We start from the raw sequence: 21,717 nt of genomic DNA, 5'->3' as shown, positions 1-21,717 counted from the left end.
AAACTATATTAAGAAAATATGGCAATTGTGAATAATTATTAAGTCTAGGTGATGGATATACAACCATTTCTTACGTTTGTCTTTTTATTTTTCAGTGTATTTTTAAAATTTTCATTTAAAACATAAAAAATAATATATAATCAACAACAAAAATATAGACCCTTGTGTACATATGATACATTCTCTTATTTAAAATTTGAAAAAATGGTGTGCATTAAACATAGAATCTCTCTGTGTCAATCTTTACTCATCTCCAAGAGAAATTTTCATGTGACCACAAAACCTACCCCAAGAACGATTTTGAACTTTACACTTCTTACTTTTTTTCTTTAAATTTTTTTATTGTTATGTTAATCACCACACATTACATCATTAGTTTTTGATGTACTGTTCCATGATTCATTGTTTGTGCATAACACCCAGTGCTCCACGCAGAACGTGCCCTCTTTAATACCCATCACCAAGCTAACCCATCCCCACCCCCCGCCCCTCTAGAAACCTCAGTTTGTTTTTCAGAGTCCATCGTTTCTCATGGTTCGTCTCCCCTCCGATTTCCCCCCCTTCATTCTTCCCCTCCTGCTATCTTCTTTTTTTTTTCTTAACATATAATGCATTATTGTTTCAGAGGTACAGATCTGTGATTCAACAGTCTGGCAAAATTCACAGCGCTCACCATAGCACATACCCTCCCCAATGTTTATCACCCAGCCACCCCGTCCCTCCCACCCCCCACCGCTCCAGCAACCCTCAGTTTGTTTCCTGAGATTAAGAATTCCTCATATCAGTGAGGTCATAGGATATATGTCTTTCTCTGATTGACTTATTTCACTCAGCATAACACCCTCCAGTTCCATCCATGTCGTTGCAAATGGCAAGAACTCATTCCTTTTGATGGCTGCATAATAATCCATTGTGTATATATATATATGTATATAAATGTATATACATATATATATATATGTATATACATATATATATATATACCACTTCTTCTTTATCCATTCATCTGTCGATGGACATCTTGGCTCTTTCCATAGTTTGGCTATTGTGGACATTGCTGCTATAAACATCAGGGTGCACGTACCCCTTCGGATCCCTACATTTGTACCTTTGTGGTAAATACCCAGTAGTGCAATTGCTGGATCGTATGGTAGCTCTATTTTCAACTGTTTGAGGAACCTCCATACTGTTTTCCAGAATGGTTGCACCAGCTTGCATTCCCACCAACAGTGTAGGAGGGTTCCCCTTTCTCCGATTCCCGCCAACATCTGTCGTTTCCTGACTTGTTCATTTTAGCCATTCTGACTGGTGTGAGGTGGTATCTCATTGAGGTTTTGATTTGGATTTCCCTGATGCTGAACGAAGTTGAGCAATTTTTCATGTGTCTGTTGGCCACTTGGATGTCTTCTTTGGAAAAATGTCTTCTGCCCATTTCTTGAATGGATTATTTGTTCTTTGGGTGTTAAGTTTGATAAGTTCTTTATAGATTTTGGATACTAGCCCTTTATCTGATATGTCATTTGTAAATATCTTCTCCCATTCTGTTAGTTGTCTTGGTTTTGTGGACTGTTTCTTTTGCTGTGCAAAAGCTTTTTATCTTCATGAAATCCCAATAGTTCATTTTTGCCCTTGCTTCTCTTGCCTTTGGCGATGTTTCTAGGAAGAAGTTGCTACGGCTGAGGTCGAAGAGCTTTCTGCCTGTGTTCTCCTTTAGGATTTTGATGCACTCCCATCTCATATTTAGGTCTTTCGACAATTTTGAGTCTATTTTTGTGTGTGGTGTAAGGAAATGGTCCAGTTTCATTCTTCTGCATGTGGCTGTCCAATTTTCCCAACACCATTTGTTGAAGAGACTGTCTTTTTGCCATTGGACATTCTTTCCTGCTTTGTCAAAGATGAGTTGACCATAGAGTTGAGGGTCCATTTCGGGGCTCTCGATTCTGTTCCATTGATCTATGTGTCTGTTTTTGTGCCAGTACCATACTGTCTTGATGATGACAGCTTTGTAATAGAGCTGGAAGTCCGGAATTGTGATGCCGCCAGCTTTGCTTTCCTTTTTCAACATTCCTCCTGCTATTCGGGGTCTTTTTTGGTTCCATACAAATTTTAGGATTATTTGTTCCATTTCTTTGAAAAAAGTGGATGGTATTTTGATGGGGATTGCATTGAATGTGTAGATTGCTCTAGGTAGCATTGACATCTTCACAATATTTGTTCTTCCAATCCATGAGCATGGAACTTTTTTCCATTTCTTTGTGTCTTCCTCAATTTCTTTCATGAGTATTTTATAGTTTTCTGAGTACAGGTCCTTTGCCTCTTTGGTTAGATTTATTCCTAGGTATCCTATGGTTTTGGGTGCAGTTGTAAATGGGCTCAACTCCTTAATTTCTCTCTCTTCTGTCTTGTTGTTGGTGTATAGGAATGCCACTGATTTCTGTGCATTGATTTTATATCCTGCCACTTTCCTGAATTCCTGTATGAGTTCTAGCAGTTTTGGGGTGGAGTCTTTTGGGTTTTCCACATACAGTATCATATCATCTGCAAATAGTGAGAGTTTGACTTCTTCTTTGCCAATTTGGATGTCTTTGATTTCTTCTTGTTGTCTGATTGCTGTGGCTAGGACTTCTAATACTATGTTGAATAGCAGTGGTGATAGTGGACATCCCTGCCGCGTTCCTGACTTTAGGGGAAAAGCTCTCCGTTTTTCCCCATTGAGAATGATATTCGCTGTAGGTTTTTCATCAATGGCTTCTATGATATTGAGGTATGTACCCTCTATCCCTATACTCTGAAGTGTTTTGATCAAGAAAGGATGCTGTACTTTGTCGAATGCTTTTTCTGCATCTATTGAGAGGATCATATGATTCTTGTTCTTTCTTTTGTTAATGTATCGTATCACGTTGATTGATTTGCGGATGTTAAACCAAACTTGCAGCCCAGGGATAAATCCCACTTGGTCGTGGGGAATAATCCTTTTAATGTACTGTTGTATCCTATTGGCTAGTATTTTAGTGAGAATTTTTGCATCCATGTTCATCAAGGATATTGGTCTATAATTCTCCTTTTTGATGGGGTCTTTGTTTTGGGGATCAAGGTAATGTGGCCTCATACAACGACTTTGGAAGTTTTCCTTCCATTTCTATTTTTTGGAACAGTTTCAGAAGAATAGGTATTAATTCTTCTTTAAATGTTTGGTAGAATTCCCCTGGGAAGCCATCTGGCCCTGGGCTTTTGTCTATTGGGATATTTTTGATGACTGCTTCAATTTCCTTAGTGGTTATAGGTCTGTTCAGGTTTTCTATTTCTTCCTGGTTCAGTTTTGGTAGTTGATACATCTCTAGGAATGCATCCATTTCTTCCAGGTTATCTAATTTGCTGGCATAGAGTTGCTCATAATATGTTCTTATTATTGTTTATATTTCTTTGGTGTTGGTTGTGATCTCTCCTCTTTCATTCATGATTTTGTTGATTTGGGTCATTTCTCTTTTCTTTTTGATCAGTCTGGCCAGGGGTTTATCAATCTTGTTAATTCTTTCAAAGAACAAGCTCCTAGTTTTGTTGATCTGTTCTACCGTTCTTTTGGTTTCTATTTCATTGATTTCTGCTCTGATCTTTATTATTTCTCTTCTCCTGCTGGGTTTAGGCTTTATTAGCTGTTTTTTCTCTAGCTCCTTTAGGTGTAGGGTTAGGTTCTCTATTTGAGACCTTTCTAGTTTCTTGAGAAAGGCTTGTATTGCTATATAGTTTCCTCTCAGGACTGCCTTTGCTGCATCCCAAAGATTTTGAACAGTTGTGTTTTCATTTTCATTGGTTTCCATGAATTTTTTTTAATTCTTCTTTAATTTCCTGGCTGACCCATTCATTCCTTAGTAGGATGCTCTTTAGCCTCCATGTATTTGAGTTCTTTCCAACTTTCCTCTTGTGATTGAGTTCTAATTTCAAAGCATTGTGGTCTGAAAATATGCAGGGAATAATCCCAATCTTTTGGTACCTGTTGAGACCTGATTTGTGACCTAGGATGTGATCTATTCTGGAGAATGTTCCATGGGCACTAGAGAAGAATGTGTATTCCGTTGCTTTGGGATGGAATGTTCTGAATATGTCTGTGAAGTCCATTTGGTCCAGTGTTTCATTTAAAGTCTTTATTTCCTTGTTGATCTTTTGCTTAGATGATCTGTCCATTTCAGTCAGGGGGGTGTTAAAGTCCCCCACTATTATTGTATTGTTGTCAATGTGTTTCTTTGCTTTTGTTATCAATTGCCTTATATAATTGGCTGCTCCCATGTTAGGGGCATAGATATTTACAATCGTTAGATCTTCTTGTTGGATAGACCCTTTAAGTAGGATATAGTGTCCTTCCTCAACTCTTATTACAGTCTTTGGTTTAACATCTAATTTGTCTGATATCAGGATTGCCACCCCAGCTTTCTTTTGGTGTCCATTAGCATGGTAAATGGTTTTCCATGCCCTCACGTTCAATCTGGGGGTGTCTTTGGGTCTAAAATGAGTCTCTGGCAGACAGCATATTGATGGATCTTGTTTTTTTAATCCAATCTGATAGCCTGTGTCTTTTGATTGGGGCATTTAGCCCATTTACATTCAGGGTAACTTTTGAAAGATATGAATCTAGTGCTATCGTATTGCCTGTAAGGTGACTGTTACTGTATATTGTCTGTGTTCCTTTCTGATCTATGCTGCTTTTAGGCTCTCTCTTTGCTTAGAGGACCCCTTTCAATATTTCTTGGAGGGCTGGTTTCGTGTTTGCAAATTCCTTTAGTTTTTGTTTGTTCTGGAAGGTTTTTATCTCTCCTTCTATTTTCAATGACAGCCTAACTGGATATAGTATTCTTGGCTGCAGATTTTTCTCATTTAGTGCTCTGAATATATCATGCCAGTCCTTTCTGGCCTGCCAGGTCTCTGTGGATAGGTCTATTGCCAATCTAATGTTTCTGCCATTTTAGGTTACTTATCTCTTCTCCCGAGCTGCTTTAAGGATTTTCTCTTTGTCTCTGAGACTCGTAAGTTTTACTATTAGATGTCGGGGTGTTGACCTATTTTTATTGATTTTGAGAGGGGTTCTCTGTGTCTCCTGGATTTTGATGCCTGTTTCCTTCCCCACATTAGGGAAGTTCTCTGTTATAATTTGCTCCAATATACCTTCTGCCCCTCTCTCTCTTTCTTCTTCTTCTGGGATCCCAATTATTCTAATGTTGTTTCATCTTATGGTATCACTTATCTCTCGAATTCTGCCCTCATGATCCAGTAGTTGTTTATCTCTCTTTTTCTCAGCTTCTTTATTTTCCATCATTTGGTCTTCCATATCACTGATTCTCTCTTCTGTCTCATTTATCCTAGCAGTTAGTGCCCCCATTTTGTATTGCACCTCATTAATAGTCTTTTGGATTTCGACTTGGTTAGATTTTAGTTCTTTTATTTCTCCAGAAAGGGTTTCTCTAATAACTTCCATGCTTTTTTCAAGCCCACTAGTATCTTTAAAATCATGATTCTGAACTCTAGGTCTGACATCGTACTAATGTCCATATTGAATAGGTCCCTGTCAAACGGTACTACCTCTTGTTCTTTTTGTTGAGGTGATTTTTTCCATCTTGTCATTTTGTCCAGGGGAGAACAGATGAATGAGAGAACAAAATGCTAATAGGGTAACAACGTCACCAGAAAATATACTCTAAACAAATCAGAAAAGACCTGAAACCAGGGGAAAAGAAAGGGAAAGAAAGAAAAAAGAAAGAGAAAAGAAAAAGATAAAAACAAACAAAAACAGAACAAAACAAAAAAAAACAGAATATGATCAAATATGATGAGGCTGGTGCATAGATCAGTGCCACACACTAGATTTTGGGTGTATTTTGGTCTGTTAGAATAAAGTGCCTCCCAAAATTTTAAAGAAAGAAAGACTAATATATGTACACAATAAGGGTTGACACAATGAGCGGATGGAATATGACTGTAAAGATGAAAATTATAAAAAAATTTATAAAAGGAATTGATAAGATAAGAAGTTGGTTGAAAAAAAGAAGAAGATGATTAAAAAGAAAGAAAGAAAGAAAAAAAGGGGGAGAGAATGTGATCAGGCAGGAGACTAGAACAAAGCCATACACTAGAGATTTAGGGTATATTTTGATATGTTAGAAGAAACTGTATCTCACAATTTTAAAGAGAGAACAATTTATATATATATGCCAAAAATAAGGGTAACTACTCTGAAGGGATAGAATATGACTCTAAAAATGAAAAATAAAAATGTGTTTTTAAAAAAGGGATTGCTAAGATGTTGGTTGAAAAGGGAAAAAGAAAAATTCAAAAAAAAAGACAGTTAAAAAAAATTAAATTTGAAAGACTAAAGAATCATGGTAAAAAAGCCCTGAATTCTATGTGCAGTATTCCCCTAGCGCTGGAGTTCTGCCGTTCTCATTGATCGGTAAACTTGGTCTTGGCTGGCTGTCCGTGCTGAACTTCTGGGGGAGGGGCCTGTTGCTGTGGTTCCCCGATGTCTTTGCGGGAGGTGGAATTGCCGCGCCCTTGTCCATCCGGGCTAAGTCATCTGCTCGGGTTTGCTCTAGGGAGCTTTTGTTCCCCGCAAGCCTTCCGTACAGCTTTGGAGGACGAGAGCAAAAATGGCGGCCTCCCAATCTCCGCCCGGGAGGAGCCGAGAACTTGGGGCCCCGCTCCCCAGTGCGCCCCCAGAGAAAAGCAGTCAATCACTCCCGTCTCCCTGGTCTCCGGGCACTCCGTGCTCACCTGGCCTGTGACCGAGCGTTTCTATCTCTGGCACCCGACCCCGTGTGGAGTCTCCAAACCCAGCAGATCCCTGTGGTGCACGCCTGTGCCACTCCTCCTGGGGGAGGAAGGGGAGTCTCCCTGGATCTGCCGCTTGTTGGGTCCCTGCTGGAGGAGCAGTGGCCCGACTGTGCCACGGATCACAGTTTATGGCAACCCCGAGCTGAGAGCCCGCGCCCCGGCTCCGTCTCTGCAGCCGGCTTCCCCGCTCCGATCCCTGGGAGCTCTGACGCACTCAGGCACCCCCGGTCTTTCTGTGACCCCGAGGGTCCTGAGACCACACTGTCCCACGAGGGTTCCACCCCCCGCTTAGCCACTGGAGCGATGTCCCTCAGCGGAGCTGACTTCTAAAAGTTCCGATTTTGTGCTCCGCATCTCTATCACTTGCCAGAAGTGGCCGATGGAGGCCCCCTCCCCCGCCGTCTATCCTCCCAAATATCGCCTCGGATTCACTTCTCCACACGTCCTACCCTCCAGAAAGTGGTCGCTTTTCTGTTCAGAGAGTTGTTGCTATTCTTTTCTTCGATCTCCTGTTGAGTTCATAGGTGTTCAGAATGGTTTGATCCCTATCCAGCTGAATTCCTGAGACCAGACGAAATCCAGGTCTCCTACTCCTCCACCATCTTGCTCTGCCCCTACAGTTCTTACTTCTAAGATAATACTTCTAGTCAGAGTATTTTTTCCTATTACTTAAACAGAAAAAAGAGGAAATTATTCTTCCAAAAATAAGAAGTCTAACTATCTGAATTTGGGGCTCCTGTGTAGGTTATACCTCTTGCCTGAACGTGGGAGTGCAGAAGCCCAGAAAGTAACAATAAATGCAGAAAACAGATCATTTTCTTCATGATGGGATATGCCCAGACTTCAAGTCTGTAGCAAATTTGTATTGGGTGAGATTTTCTCTTTACCTGTCCTCAAAGGGACTTAACTGAGTGCCTGATCCTCAGAAACCTCAATATAGTCTCAGGCTTGCTCAGCCATGGCCTGGGGGATGGGGGCAGGCTGCACTGACAGTGGGTGAGGTGTCACCCAGACAGAAACAGTGACACTGGGCTGGAGTTTCAACTTCCCAGAAGACCAAGGCTGAATTAGAGGAAATGTCTCTATCTGCTTGTCTATGAGAGCTATTAGGAGCATGACCTAGTCTATCAACTCCACCCAGGACATTTGAGGATCTTTTGACATTCCTCACCTTAGGAGGTAGGCTCCATGTCCTAGCCCCTTGGAACTGGGCATATTTATGAGTGCATGACTAAAGAATATATTGAAAAGTTCCACATGACAGGTTCTGAGTCAGGTCTTAATACACTGGGAGCTTCTACTTTGTTTCTTGAAACATTTTTTCAGGAGGAAACCAGAAGTCATACAAAAAGCACAACTACCCTAGATCCCCAGAAAACCCAAACCAGCCATGTGGAGGGGTTGTATGAAGGCCACACTGCCTGGAAACCCCTAGTGTTGCAGTCATCCCAACCCCATGCCAAACACATGAAGCAGCAAATAGCCCCACCCTGATCCCTGCCGCTACCTGAGAGACTCCAGTAAGAACTGCCACATTCATACCCATTAGGATGGCTACTATAAGAGAGAGAGACAGAGAGAGAAAGGAAGGAAGGAAGGAAGGAAGGAAGGAAGGAAGGAAGGAAGGAAGGAAGGAAGGAAGGAAGGAAGAGAAAAAAAGAAAGAGAAAGAAAAAGAAAGAAAGAAAGAAAGAAAGAAAGAAAGAAAGAAAGAAAGAAAAAGAAAGAAAAAGAAATGAAAGAAAGAAAGAAAGAAAGAAAGAAAGAAAGAAAGAAAGAAAAAGAAAGAAAAAGAAACGAAAGAAAGAAAGAAAGAAAGAAAGAAAGAAAGAAAAAAGAAAAATGAATTAAGGAAGGAAGGAGGAAGGGAAGGAAGGAAAGAAGGGAAGGAAGAAAGGAAAACAAAATTTTTTTAAACTGAAAATAGCAAGGGTTGGCAAGGATGTGGAGAAATTAGAACCATGGTGCACTGCTGGTGGGAATGTAAAAGGGTGCAGCTGCTGTGCAAAATAGCATGGTGAGTCCTCCAAAAAATTAAACATAGAATTACCATATGAGCCAGTAATTCCACTTCTAGGTATTACCCAAAAGAATTGAAAGCAGGGACTCCAGTAGATAACTGTACACCAATATGCACAGCAAAATTATTTACAATAGCCAAAAGGTGGAAACAACCCAAATGCCTATCAAAAGATGAATGGAGAGACAAAAGGAGGTATATTCATACAGTGGAATATTATTCAGCCTTAAAAAGGAAGGAAATTCTGACACCTGGGACAACATGAATGAACCTTAAAGACATTCCCTTGAAGACGAAGGGAAATAATCCAGTCACTAAAGGACAAATACTGAGTGATTCCACTTATGGGGGTCACAAGGGGCTTAGAGGAGGGGGAATAGGGAGCTGTTGCTTAATGGGGACAGAGTTTCAGTTTGGAAAGATGAAAAAGCTCTGGAGATGGATGCTAGTGATGGTCACACAGCAGTGTGAATGTACCTAATGCCACCAAACTATACACTTGAGAATGACTAAAATGGTAAGTTTTATGTCAGGCACATTTTACCAGAATAAAAAAAAGGAAACCGCCCCAGAACTGTGAGAGATGATTAATCATTGTTTTAATCTACTAAATTTTGTAAGAAGATAGAATTGTTGTTTTTCTATAGATCAAGCATAGACTGACCATCCATTTCGTTCCTAAGGATACTGTGACCCATTAACCACCCTCAAATATACTGTGGTTCAAAACACTCTGATTACTACTTAGTCCCAACTAGTCACAAAAGTCATCTGCTCAGCAGGCCTTTGGGAGTTTACATACTGCCACTGAGCCTCAGTCTCCCTGGGGTTTCATGCTCCTCCCTGGGGTTCTGCCCTCCTCTCTGATATCAGAGAACATGTGTCAGTGGCAGCATTTCCCACCAATCCTGGCCCCAGGGGACAGTAAATACAGAGCACTTCAAGGATATTGCTGCCTCCCTCACCCACACATTCCTCAATATCTTAGTGAAGGGCTGCCCTCTGGATCCCCAGGGGGATGCAGCAAGGGGGTGCAAGTCAACATAGTAAGCCTCTCCTAGCATTTCTATCTCCCTCTCCATTAGGTTCCTCCCTCTCACGAAGCCAGGAAAGTATTTGGCATCTTGGCCTTCCTGACAGTTGGTCAATCAAGCAAACGGCTGCTGAACTTCCGCCTGATAATCCAAACCACACATCCCATCCACACCCAGTGTTGGCTCCAGAGACCGGGATGGCAGGCAGGCCAAACCTTCACCTGTGTCTCTATGCCTACCTCTCTGTAGAAAAGGAAATAAATGGAAAGAAAATTGAGGGCTTTTCTGCCTTACACAAGATAAAACTTCTTTGCAGAATATACAACTTGATCTTCTGGGAGAGGACTGAATCTTAAAGTAAATATGAAGGTGTTGACACATTTCTGTGTTTTAAAAAGGCTTGATCACTGTTTTTTGAAAGACAAGAACATAATGTGGAAGAAGACTGACAAAAGGTTAATTTTCATTGCATCTAACTGTGCTGCATTTTCACTGATCCACAGACACCCAGAATATATAGAACTAAGAATTAAAACCTCAAGGGGATTTTTCCTCACCCCTCATTTCTTAAGAGTTATTATTTCTCATGCGCCAACTTCTTTTAATTATTAATCTCATCAATATCAGTCATTTTTAGCATACAATGGAAATAATCAAAATAAAATCTAAAAACGTGTGTCAGACAATAAACTATTAAAAGGAGAAAGATAGGAAGTAAAGAAAAGAAAACAAGGGAAAGAAATAGAAAAGAAGACAAGCCAAATCAAAATGAGTTTTTAGATATGAGCAAATAATATATCATGAAGCATCTTCCTTCCACAGGGAGGAAAAAACACTTAATAGAAATTTTCTCATCAGTTTTCCCAACCACCATGGTGCAGCTCTTCTAATGGATAAGAAATGGGGAAAGAGAGAGAGAGAGAGAAACCAAGAAACAGATTCTTAACTATAGAGAACAAATTGATGGTTACCAGAGGGGAGGGGGGCTGGGGGGATGGGTGAAATAAGTAATGGGAATAAAGAGTGCACTTCCTGTGATGAGAGCACTGTGTGATGCATGGAATTGTTGAATCACTGTATTTTATACCTGAAACTAACATAACACTGTATGTTAACTATACTGGAATTAAAATAAAATTAAAAAGAAATGGAAAAAGCAAAAATAAAACCAAAAACTGCACAGGGTCTAATATTTGGCACTCCACTAAGCATTCATTTCCTTAGATGTGAATCAGCCCCAGAGTATATGTTTCTAAAGGATTGTCCTTTTAAAAAAAACATATTTGTAGGGGCGCCTGGGTAGCTCAGTCATTAAGCGTCTGCCTTCAGCTCAGGTCATGATCTCAGGGTCCTGGGATCGAGCCCCGCATCAAAGCCTGCTTCTTGCTCTCCCACTCCCCCTACTTGTGTTCCCTCTCTCGTTGTGTCTCTCTCTGCCAAATAAATAAATAAAATCTTAAAAAATATATAAATAAAAATAAAAAACATACTTGTATAGTTTTTATACAAAATACATGAAATAATGCAGATAATTTGAAAACTAAAGAAAAGGAAAACATTAACCCAATTGCAACCTCTAACAAAACCACTGTTAGCTTTTTAAAAACAGCTATTATTATTATTATTATTATTATTCCCTATGTTCTTAAATTCCAATGTCTGTTCTTGGCACATTCCCTTGCTTTCTTTTATTACAACTTATATTTCTCTTATTATTTCTATACATATCTGAGAAACTGAAATGCAAAATAATTATCATGATGCTGCAGTTCACAGGTAAGACAAAATTAATTAAATTAAATTAAATTAAAAAGAGGAGACTTCTGGGGAAGATGGCAGAATAGGAAGACCCTGAGTTCACTTCCTCTCATGGATACAACTAGATAACACTCACATCAGTATAAATAACCCTGAAAATTACCTGAAGATTGGCACAAAAAACTCCACAACTGAATGTAGAGAAGAGGCCACATCGAAGAGGGTAGGAAGGACAAAGATGCAGTCGGGAGCTAAATGGACCTGCACGACTGTCCCAGGGAAGGAGGAACACTGTGGGTATGGAGAGAGGAGAAAAACAGACCCTCACACCAGGGAGCCCACACAAGGAATATGAATCCCCATAACATTTGGCTTTGGAAATCAGCGGGGACAAATTTCACAAGTTTTTGCAACCAGGGGAACTTAAAACTTGGAATTTTAAAAATCAACAGGTTCCACTCTGGGATAGTTGGGAGGATGAGGGGAAACTGAGTCCCCACCCTTAGAGAGACAGCACAACAAACAGCTTATGGAGATAGAGCGTAGAAACAGCAGTTTGAAAAATGCCTGGGGCATACAGGAGGAAGAGTTATTTATTAATATCAGAGCATGTCAGGAGAGACAGGGATTGTTGGGAGACTCGTCCAGGAACAAAGAAGTGGCAGATGCCATTTCCCTTCCCTGCCCCCTAGCATCAACACACAGCCGCCTGCAGGAACCAGTGCAGCATAGACACTAGCTACCTAACTTGCTAACAGTACACCTCCAGCCCCCACGCACTTTGTGGATCTGCCCCCTCCAATAGGTCCTTGGCCAGAACCCAACCAAAATGGTGTCACAAGCTTGGCAGTGCACAAGTAACCCCACTAGGAGCCAGCACCATGCCAAAGTAACTCCTGCCCTGCGGAGAGGGAAAGATAACCACACAAACCAGTAAGACTGCAGTGGGCTGGGGGCAGACAGTGGTCTGACTGCAGTCCCCACCCAACAGTGAAAGTTTTCCAGAGGACAACACAGGGAAAGTGCCCCAGAGTTTGGTGCTACTGTATCTCTGGCAAATGCCTGGTCTGATTCAACTCAAGCCCAAGGTGGCCCCAGACTGGTCCAAACACCAAAAGGACCAAACACTGAGCACAAGAGATGAAGAGAGCCACTGCAGATAACTGGCCTGAAGGAAAAAGTGACTCAGCCACAACAGCCGGGTACACACAACACACATAGAAGACACCCCTGATGTGCCAGGTTCTGGGGAACAGGGGACACTGCACCGCAAGACACTACAGGACCTCTTCTTTATAAGGCCACCACTTTCAAGAGCAGGAGATGTAGCTGACTTTCCTAACACAGAGAAACAGACGCAGAGAGTTAGACAAAATGAGAAGACAGAGGACGGTGTCCCAAATGAAAGAACAGGAAAAATTACAGCAAGAGACCTAAGCAAAATGGAGATAACTAATATGTGTGATAGAGAATTTAAAGTAACTATCAGAAATATACTCACTGGGCTTGAGAAAAGAGTAAAGGACATCAGAGAGACCCTAAACAAAGAGACAGAAAACACACACACACACAAATCAGAAATAAAGAACTCAATAAATGAAATTAAAAATACACTAGATGGAATAAATAGTAGACTAGAGGAAGCAGAAGAATGGACCAGTGACTTGGAGGACAGAGTAATGGAAAGCAATCGTGCTGAGAAGATGAGAGAAAAGAAATAATACAAAATGAGAATAGACTTAGGGAACTCAGCCACACCACAAAGCATAATAACATTTGCATTATAGGGATCCCAGAAAGAGATCCCCCCTGCTTGTGCTCTCTCCCTCTGTCTCTCTCTCAAATAAATAAATTAAATATTTTAAATAAATAAATAAAAATAAAAAGTTTTTGCACAGCAAAGGAAATGATCAACAAAACTAAAAGACAACCTACTGAATGGGAGAAGATATTTATAAATGTTGTATCTAATAAGGAGTTGGTATCCAAAATATATAAAGAACTTACACAACACAACACCAAAAACCAAATAATCCATTTAAAAATGGGCAGAAGAGATGAATAGACATATCTCCAAAGAAGACATCCAGATGGCCCAACAACACATGAAAAGATGCTCAACATCACCCATTATCCGAGAAATGCAAATCAAACCTACAATGAGACATACCTCATACCAGTCAGAACGGCTAAAATCAAAAACACAAGAAACAAGTGCTGGCAAGAACGTGGAGAAAAAGAAACCCTCTTGCACTGTTGGGGGGAATGCAGACTGGTGAAGCCACTCTGGAAAACAGGATGGCGTTTCCTCAAAAAGGTAAAAATAAAACTACCTTTTGATCCAGCAATCACACTACTGGGTATTTACCCAAAAAATACAACACTAATTCACAGGATACATGGACCCCTATGTTTATTGCAGCATTATTTACACTAGCCAAATTATGGAAGCAGCCCGAGTGTCAATTGATAGATGAATGGATAAAGAAGTGGTATATATATACATATATACAATGCAGTATTATTCAGCCATAAAAAATGAAATCTTGCCATTTATAATAACATGGATGGAGCTAGAGAGTATAACGCTAAACAAAATAAGTCAGTCAGAGAAAGACAAATACCATATGATTTCACTCATATGTGGAATGTAAGAAACAAAACAGATGAACATAGGAGAAGGGGGAAAAAAGAGAGGAAAGCAAAAAATAAGAGACTCTTAGCAATAGAGAACTGAGGGCTGATGGAGGGAGGTGGGTGGGGGGATGGGCTAAAGGGGTGATGGGTATTAAGGGAACTTGTGGTGAGCACTGGGTGTTGTAAGTGATGAATCACCAAATCCTACACTTGAAACCAATATTACCCTTTATGTTAACTAACTAGAATTTAAAGAAAACTTGAGGGGTGCCTGGGTGGCTCAGTCGTTAAACGTCTGCCTTAGGCTCAGGTCATGATCCCAGGGTCCTGGGATCGAGCCCAGCATCGGGTTCCTTGCTCAGCCAGGAGTCTGCTTCTCCCTCTCCTATTCCCCCTGCTTGTGTTCCCTCTCTCGCTGTGTGTCTCTCTGTCAAATAAATAAAAAACAATCTTTCGAAATAAATAAATAAATAAAACTTGAAATATAAATAAACAAATAGATAAAATAGGTCTGGGGGATACACTGTGTAGCATGGTAACTATAGTTAATAATACTGTATAGCATATTTGAAAGTTGCTGAGAGAGTAAATCTTAAAAGTTCTCATCACAAGAAAAACATTTTTGTAACTATGTAATGGTGATGAATGTTAACTAGTCTTATTGTGGTGATCATTTTGCAATAGATGCGAAGAGTAAATTATTATTTCTGTCACCAGAAACTAATATAATGTATGTCAATTATATCATAATAAAGGACAAATATTAAAAAATCACCTTTAGGAGCGCCTGTGTGGCTCCGTCGGCAGTTGGTTAAGCATCTGCCTTCAGCTCAGGTCATGATCTCAGGGTCCTGGGATCGAGCCCTGCATTGGGCTCCCTGCTCAGCGGAGAGTCTGCTTCTCGCTCTCCCTCTGCCCCTCCTCCTCACTTGTGCTCTCTCTGTCTCAAATAAATAAATAAAATCTTTTTAAAAAATTATCTGTTTAGCTTCACAGTTGTCAATGTGACAAGTTAAATTTCATTATTAACTTGAAGCAGTGATGTGACTTCTGTGTTTGAGCTGGATAACTGTCTTTTTCCTTAAATGTTTCTTAATATCTTCCTTAAGACAATTTGAGCCAATTAAATTTTATCTGGGGATCAAATTAAAATTCTGAGTTGCTTTAAGTTTGCCAGCCTAGAAAGCCACTGTTAGGGGCAGAGACAGGTTGAGGCCAGTTCACACTGAGAGAATACTGCCCCCCCCCCATGTGACCTGAGTTAAGTGTGGACACAAATTGTAAGTAAAAACACCTTCTCTTAAACCTATTTTTGTAATAGTTGTTTTTACTGAAACGCTTTGATTTACTGTTTTCTTTTTTAAATCATGGATTGATTATCCCATAGGGTTAATTATTACTGAAGAGAATGATTGTTTATCTTGTTGAACTTCCCCTATTTAAAAAGGCCATGGCTGGACCCTCCCTACTGAAAGCCGAGTAAGATGCACATTAGTAATTTGGGGGCATCTGCTAGATGTGTGCTGTGGGTGTTGTTGCAAAGTTATCTATAAATCTTATTTTTGTAAATACAATTATACATAATAACATATTAAGGGAGCTTGATATTTTAAAGGAGTTGTTCAATGAAAATTTCAACAATACTCTTGTTATATAAATACTGTTAATTGTTTTGCTTTTGAAGGTTGGATTTTTCAAGATATCAGATTTTCATAAATCAGGCACATCCACAAATGTTGTAAAAACTGATTTCAGAATCACCAGGAAAAACAAAACAAAACAGAGGAGCAACATCTACAACACAAGAAACCAAAGACTCTAAACAAGTAATGAAAATCTCTAATCTCTGTGCCCAAGTAGATTCTTTGTTAAGTACTGGGGAGGAGATGGGATGAGTCACAGGTGAAAAGACAGGGTTTTCTAAGATATTTTGATCTGGGGTAGCAAGAGCATGTGGATAATTACATAATAAAAGATTTCATAAAGTCCTTGAGTAGTTCAAATTCTTTTAACTTTTAATAATGACCATTGCAGGATGATTTTTTAAAAAAGAATGTATATATTATATTGAAATATACATTATTTTTTCTTCTCCAGGTATCTGTGGGCTTCAATTCTACTAATCTACTAATCTCATGTCTTCAATGCTCACTTGTCACCAGGATCTCAACTAAGAACATATATCATGTGGTTCAATTGTCATAACCTTTCTAAAAGTGTCTGTGCAAGACATTTACACATTGCTTCTTCATAATTACAGCCTAAACTTTTTATGATTAAAAGTAACCACAGCACTTTTGAAGATCTCATGAAATCAAAAGGAAGTTTGTGATTGCATTTAGCTTGCACTTACTTCATACTCACAATCTAATCATTCTCAAATACAGTAAACACTAGATTATGTGATTAAATACTTCCGCCTTGGTGTTTCCAACCTTTGTATTGACTTAACTAACATTTGGAATGGTTGCCTTGGTGAGGAGGCATAGCAGGAACTAGATTTATAGTTCTACTGCCTGGATCAAATTTTATCAGCCACTCTTCGCATATACTGAAAACTAAAAATGAAAAATTACAGATTGGAAAATTTATGTCCACATTAACACCTTCACAAGGATGTGTAAGGCAGCTTATTGATAATTGCCAAGATATGAAGCAACCAAGATATCCTTCAGTAGGTGAATGGACAAATAAACTGTGGTACATCTAGACAATGGAATACTATTCAACACTAAAAGGAAATGAGCTATCAAACCAGGAAAAGACATGGGAGAAACTTAAATGCATATTATCAAGTAAAAGACGCCAATCTGAAAATCTATCCTAACTCTAATCACATTCTGGACAAGGTAAAACTATGGAGACAATAAAAAAATCAGTGATTGCCAGGGATAGGTAGGAGAGAGAGATAAATAGAGCACAGAGAACTTTTACAGTATGATACTACAATGGTAGAAACATGCCATTATACATTTATCATAGAATATACAACACCAAGAGTATATGTAATGTAACTATGGACTTCGGGTGATAATGATGTGTCCATGCAGATTCATCAATTGTAACAAATGTCCCCCTCTGGTGGGGGATGTTGATAGTGGTGAGACTGCGCATGTGTGAGGCAGGGCGTATATGGGAAGTCTACCTTCTGCTCAGTTTTGTTGGGAATTTAAAGCTGCCTTAAAAAGTAAAATATTTTTTTAATTGTAGTTTGGGGTGCCTGGGTGGCTTAGTCGGTTAAGCAACTGATTCTTGGTTTCAGCTCAGGTCATGATCTCAGGGTCATGAGATGGATCCCATGTCAGCCTGGAGCTCAGCAGCGTCTGCTTGAGATTCTCTCCCTCTGCCCCTCCCCTGTGTGTGCTCTCTTTCTCTCTCTCTCAAATAAATAAATAAAATCTTTGTAAAAATTGTAGCCTACATCATCACAGTAAATCTAGTTTTCTTCGCAACCCAAACTTTACAAGTGATTTAAGTCACTTTCTCCCTTCGTGTCTCAGTCCTCCAGTGCCAGTGAGCAGAACTGACACAAGCCGATTTCCCCTCTCCTATGCTTCCCTGCTTCCTAATGAGCAAGCAATGGCTCGCTTGAATAATAGAAAATTAGCTATATGCGCTCTCTTTCTTATTAGTCAGCTCAGTATCATTTCTTAAATCCTCCTTTGCTTTTTTATTCTGATTATCAAGGCTTAAAAAATTAGAAACTTGGGATTTTAAGAGCAGACCCTGGAACAAATGCCTTTTTTAATGCAGCAATGATATATGCTAGCCACTGGAAGGCACTATACTCATAAATCAAAGGCTCCAGACTTTTCTATAGCTCCATCTGCTAAAAAAGGACAAGTACTCAGGGTAGTTTGGATTACTAAATATCTCAGGTGTCATCTAATGTAGGAATAAAGCTACCATTGGAGCTCTGAAACTGAAATTCAGAAATATATTTATTTTTTAAAATATATATATGCTGCAAGTATGTAATTATTGTATTTCATATTTTTAATTTTTATTTTGCTAAATATATATATAACATGAAAGCTACCATTTTAGTATATTTTAAGTGTACAGTTCAGGGGCATTAAGTACATTCATAAAGCTGTAAGCCACTATTTCCAAAATTTTTCATCATCCCAAACAGAAACTGTATTGTAATATTAACTCATAAAGTACATTAACTATAAAGCATCATATAGATACTGTCTCATTTAAGCCTCACAGGAGCCCCACGAAGTAGGTATTTTTATTTTTATTCTATTGATGAAGTTGAAGATAAGGGAGATCTAACAAATTGCTCTAAATCTAGTAAGTAGTAGAATCATGATTCAAACTTAGGCACATCTACACAACCCTTTGAGCAAGTGAGATTTTTAGGTCAGTGGACAATTATAGAAGCCTGATCATAACTTAAATTGTGTTTCCTTGTGATCGTTAAAATTTATCTTTCTACAATAAGATGCCAAACTGTAGAAGCTCTGATCTTACACACTCTGATCAGGTTGAAATTATTAAGATTCCTGACTTTCAAAACATTACCACTTACAGATTCTATTAATAATAGCTCCAGAGAGTAATTAAGGGTTGTACTAGATTAACCCTTGAAGAGCAAGAAGGGGATAGTGGAAAAGCCGTCAAATGTAGAACGCTGCTAATTAGGGTTTCACAAAAGGAGAACAAATTGTTTTCGAATTAGAATGTAGGTCATTAAGATTAAAATTTTTTTTAAGATTTTATTCATTTATTTGACAGAAAGCGAGAGAGCACAGCAGGGGGAGGGGCAGAGGGAGAGGGAGAAGCACCTTTGCCTTTGCTCCTTTCTTTCCCTGCAGTACTCGTCCCTCTCCTCTTTGGCCAACTAAGGGTTATTGACCTTCAGATTTCAACTCAATTGTCACATCCTTCTGGAAAGCCTTCCTGGACATCTCCCGCCAGGTTATGACAGCCCGCCTCCTACCACAGCCTTGCTTTCTCCCCTCCTTGGGGGAGCGGACCATTCTGCCCAACGGCTCCACCCATCTAAAGGAGTGGCTTGTTCTCCTGCCGCACAGATCGAACGCTGCACCTGCCCTTGCCCAACCAAATACAACAACAGTGGTGAGTTCTTTAGTTCTGAGCTGAAGCCTTAAATTGACCTGGAAACATCTGCTTTTGCACGAGGGGATGCCAACCACCACATGAGAAGTTGGATCCACGGAGACGCCCCCCTCCCCCCCCCGCCCGCAAGGCCACATGGAGGAGAGACTAAAGGCCCCGGCTGACAGTTAGCTATTTCACAGTATAGATGGTTCTGGTTCCATAGTTGTTTTTTCTTAACTATTCCACTATTGGTGGACATTTAAACCATTTTTCTGTTATAAATGTTGCAATAAAGATAACTTCACATGCCTCTTAATGCACATATGTAAGTGCTTCTCTAGGGTAGATACTGAGGAGGGATAGCACTAAATCACAGTGAATATGCACTTCACTGGATATGCATAGAAACTGCCACATTGTTTTACAAAATACCTTCACCAATCCTAGTAGATAGTCTTACAACATAGCCAAATTTGATTTTATCAAACTTCAAAAATATTGCCATTTTATTTTTTTAAGATTTTATTTATTTATTTATTTGACAGAGAGATAGAGAGAGCCAGAAAGCACAAGCGGGGGGAGGGGGTCGGGGGAAACAGAGGGAGAAGGAGCTCGATCCCAGGACCCTGGGATCAGGACCTGAGCCGAAGGCAGACGCTTAACGACTGAACCACCCAGGCGCCTGCAAAAATACCGCCGTTTTAAGAGATTTAAAATGGTACACCATTATTTAATTTGTATTTTCCTAGTTGTGAATGAGGATGGGCACCTTTTTATATGTTTATTAGCTATATATACATCTATTTCTCCTTTTATAAATTTCCTGTTCTTATCCTTTGCCCATTTTTTAAACTAGGTTGCTTCTTTTTCTTATAGATTTCCAGGAAAGTTTTATGTATTCTAAATATTACCCTTTTATTACACATGCTACAAATATTTTTACCTGTCTATTGCTACATTACAATTCGTTAAGAATGCCTTTTTTATTAAAAAAAAAAAAAGGTTTTAAATCTTGGGGGAAAAAATGAGACAAAATCAGAGAGGAAGACAAACCATAAGAGATTCTTAACTACAGGGAACAAACTGAGGGTTGCTGGAGGGGAGGTGTGTGGGGGGATGGGGTAACTGGGTGATGGACATTAAGGAGGGCACATGATGTGATGAGCCCTGGGTGTTATATGCAACTGATGAATCACTGAAGTCTACCTCTGAAACTAATAATACATTATATGTTAATTAAAAAATTAAAAAAATAGAACTATCCTACAATCCAGTAATTGCACTACTGGGTATTTACCCCCAAAATACAAAAACACTAATTCAAAGGGATACATGCATCCCTATGTTTATAACAGCATTATTTATGATAGCCAAATTATGGAAGCAGGCCAAGTATCTATCAATAGATGAATGGATAAAGATGTGATGATGGTTGCTAGCTTTGAAGATGGAAAAAGGGAGTCAGGAGTCAAGGAATGTGGGGGCATCTAGAAGCTGGAAGTGGACTTCAGCTGGCAACCAGCAAGGAATGGGCACTGCAGTCTTATAACCATGAAGAACTGAATTTCACCAATAACTTGAATGAGCATGAAACCAGTTCCCTCCCAGATCCTCCAGAAAGGAATGCAGCCCTGTTAACACCTTGATTTTAGCCCATGGGTGAGACCCATGTCAGACTTGTCACCTAGAGACTTGCAAGAAAATAGGTTTGTATTGTGTGAGGTGCTAAGATTGTGATGCTCTATCACAGTGGCTGTAGAATCTAAGCCAGCAAGGGAGGACAAGAAGAATGTGGAAGGGGGCCTGAGAGGAGCTGCTGAGATGCTCTATTTCTTGACTCAGTTATGTGAATATGCTTACTTTGTGGAAATTCACTAGCTGAACACTTATAATCTGGGCAAGTTTTTGCACATAGGTTATAACACAGTAAAAAAAATCTACATTAAAACAAGCCAATGTAAGGGTTTGTTATTGAGATTAATGCTATCGGTCATGAGGGAGTCATTAATCTTCGGGCCTCTGAGAAATACAGAGTTCCTCCCAGAATTGCTCACTGGACAGGCAGTAGGTAGCCTCCCGCTCCCTTTGTTAGAAGTTTGCCTCTGTGGGCATTGATTCCCTCAAACTTGTGGGATGTGTTGGCTAAGAAGGATCCTTAGGAACAAAGGAATATTTTGGGGAGAACTCTGGAAGATACTCTGAATGCATTTGAGCTGTCAACTTCCACAGTGCCCACCCCAGATGCAGCTGAAATCTGAGGTAGGCCAAGGGGATATGGTGTGGCTACCAGAGACCTTTGTAAAACAGGCCAATCCTACCCATAAATGTGCAGAAAATCCTGAACAAAGTATTAGTAAACTGAATCTAGTGACACATGAAA

The sequence above is a fragment of the Eumetopias jubatus genome, unplaced genomic scaffold (genome assembly GCF_037043125.1).
Source record: "Eumetopias jubatus isolate StellerSeaLion01/CBP00866 unplaced genomic scaffold, mEumJub1_p1.0 scaffold_17, whole genome shotgun sequence".
In the NCBI taxonomy this organism is placed as follows: domain Eukaryota; kingdom Metazoa; phylum Chordata; class Mammalia; order Carnivora; family Otariidae; genus Eumetopias; species Eumetopias jubatus.
The sequence above is the reverse complement of the archived record's forward strand: the minus strand, read 5'-3'. Positions refer to the sequence as shown.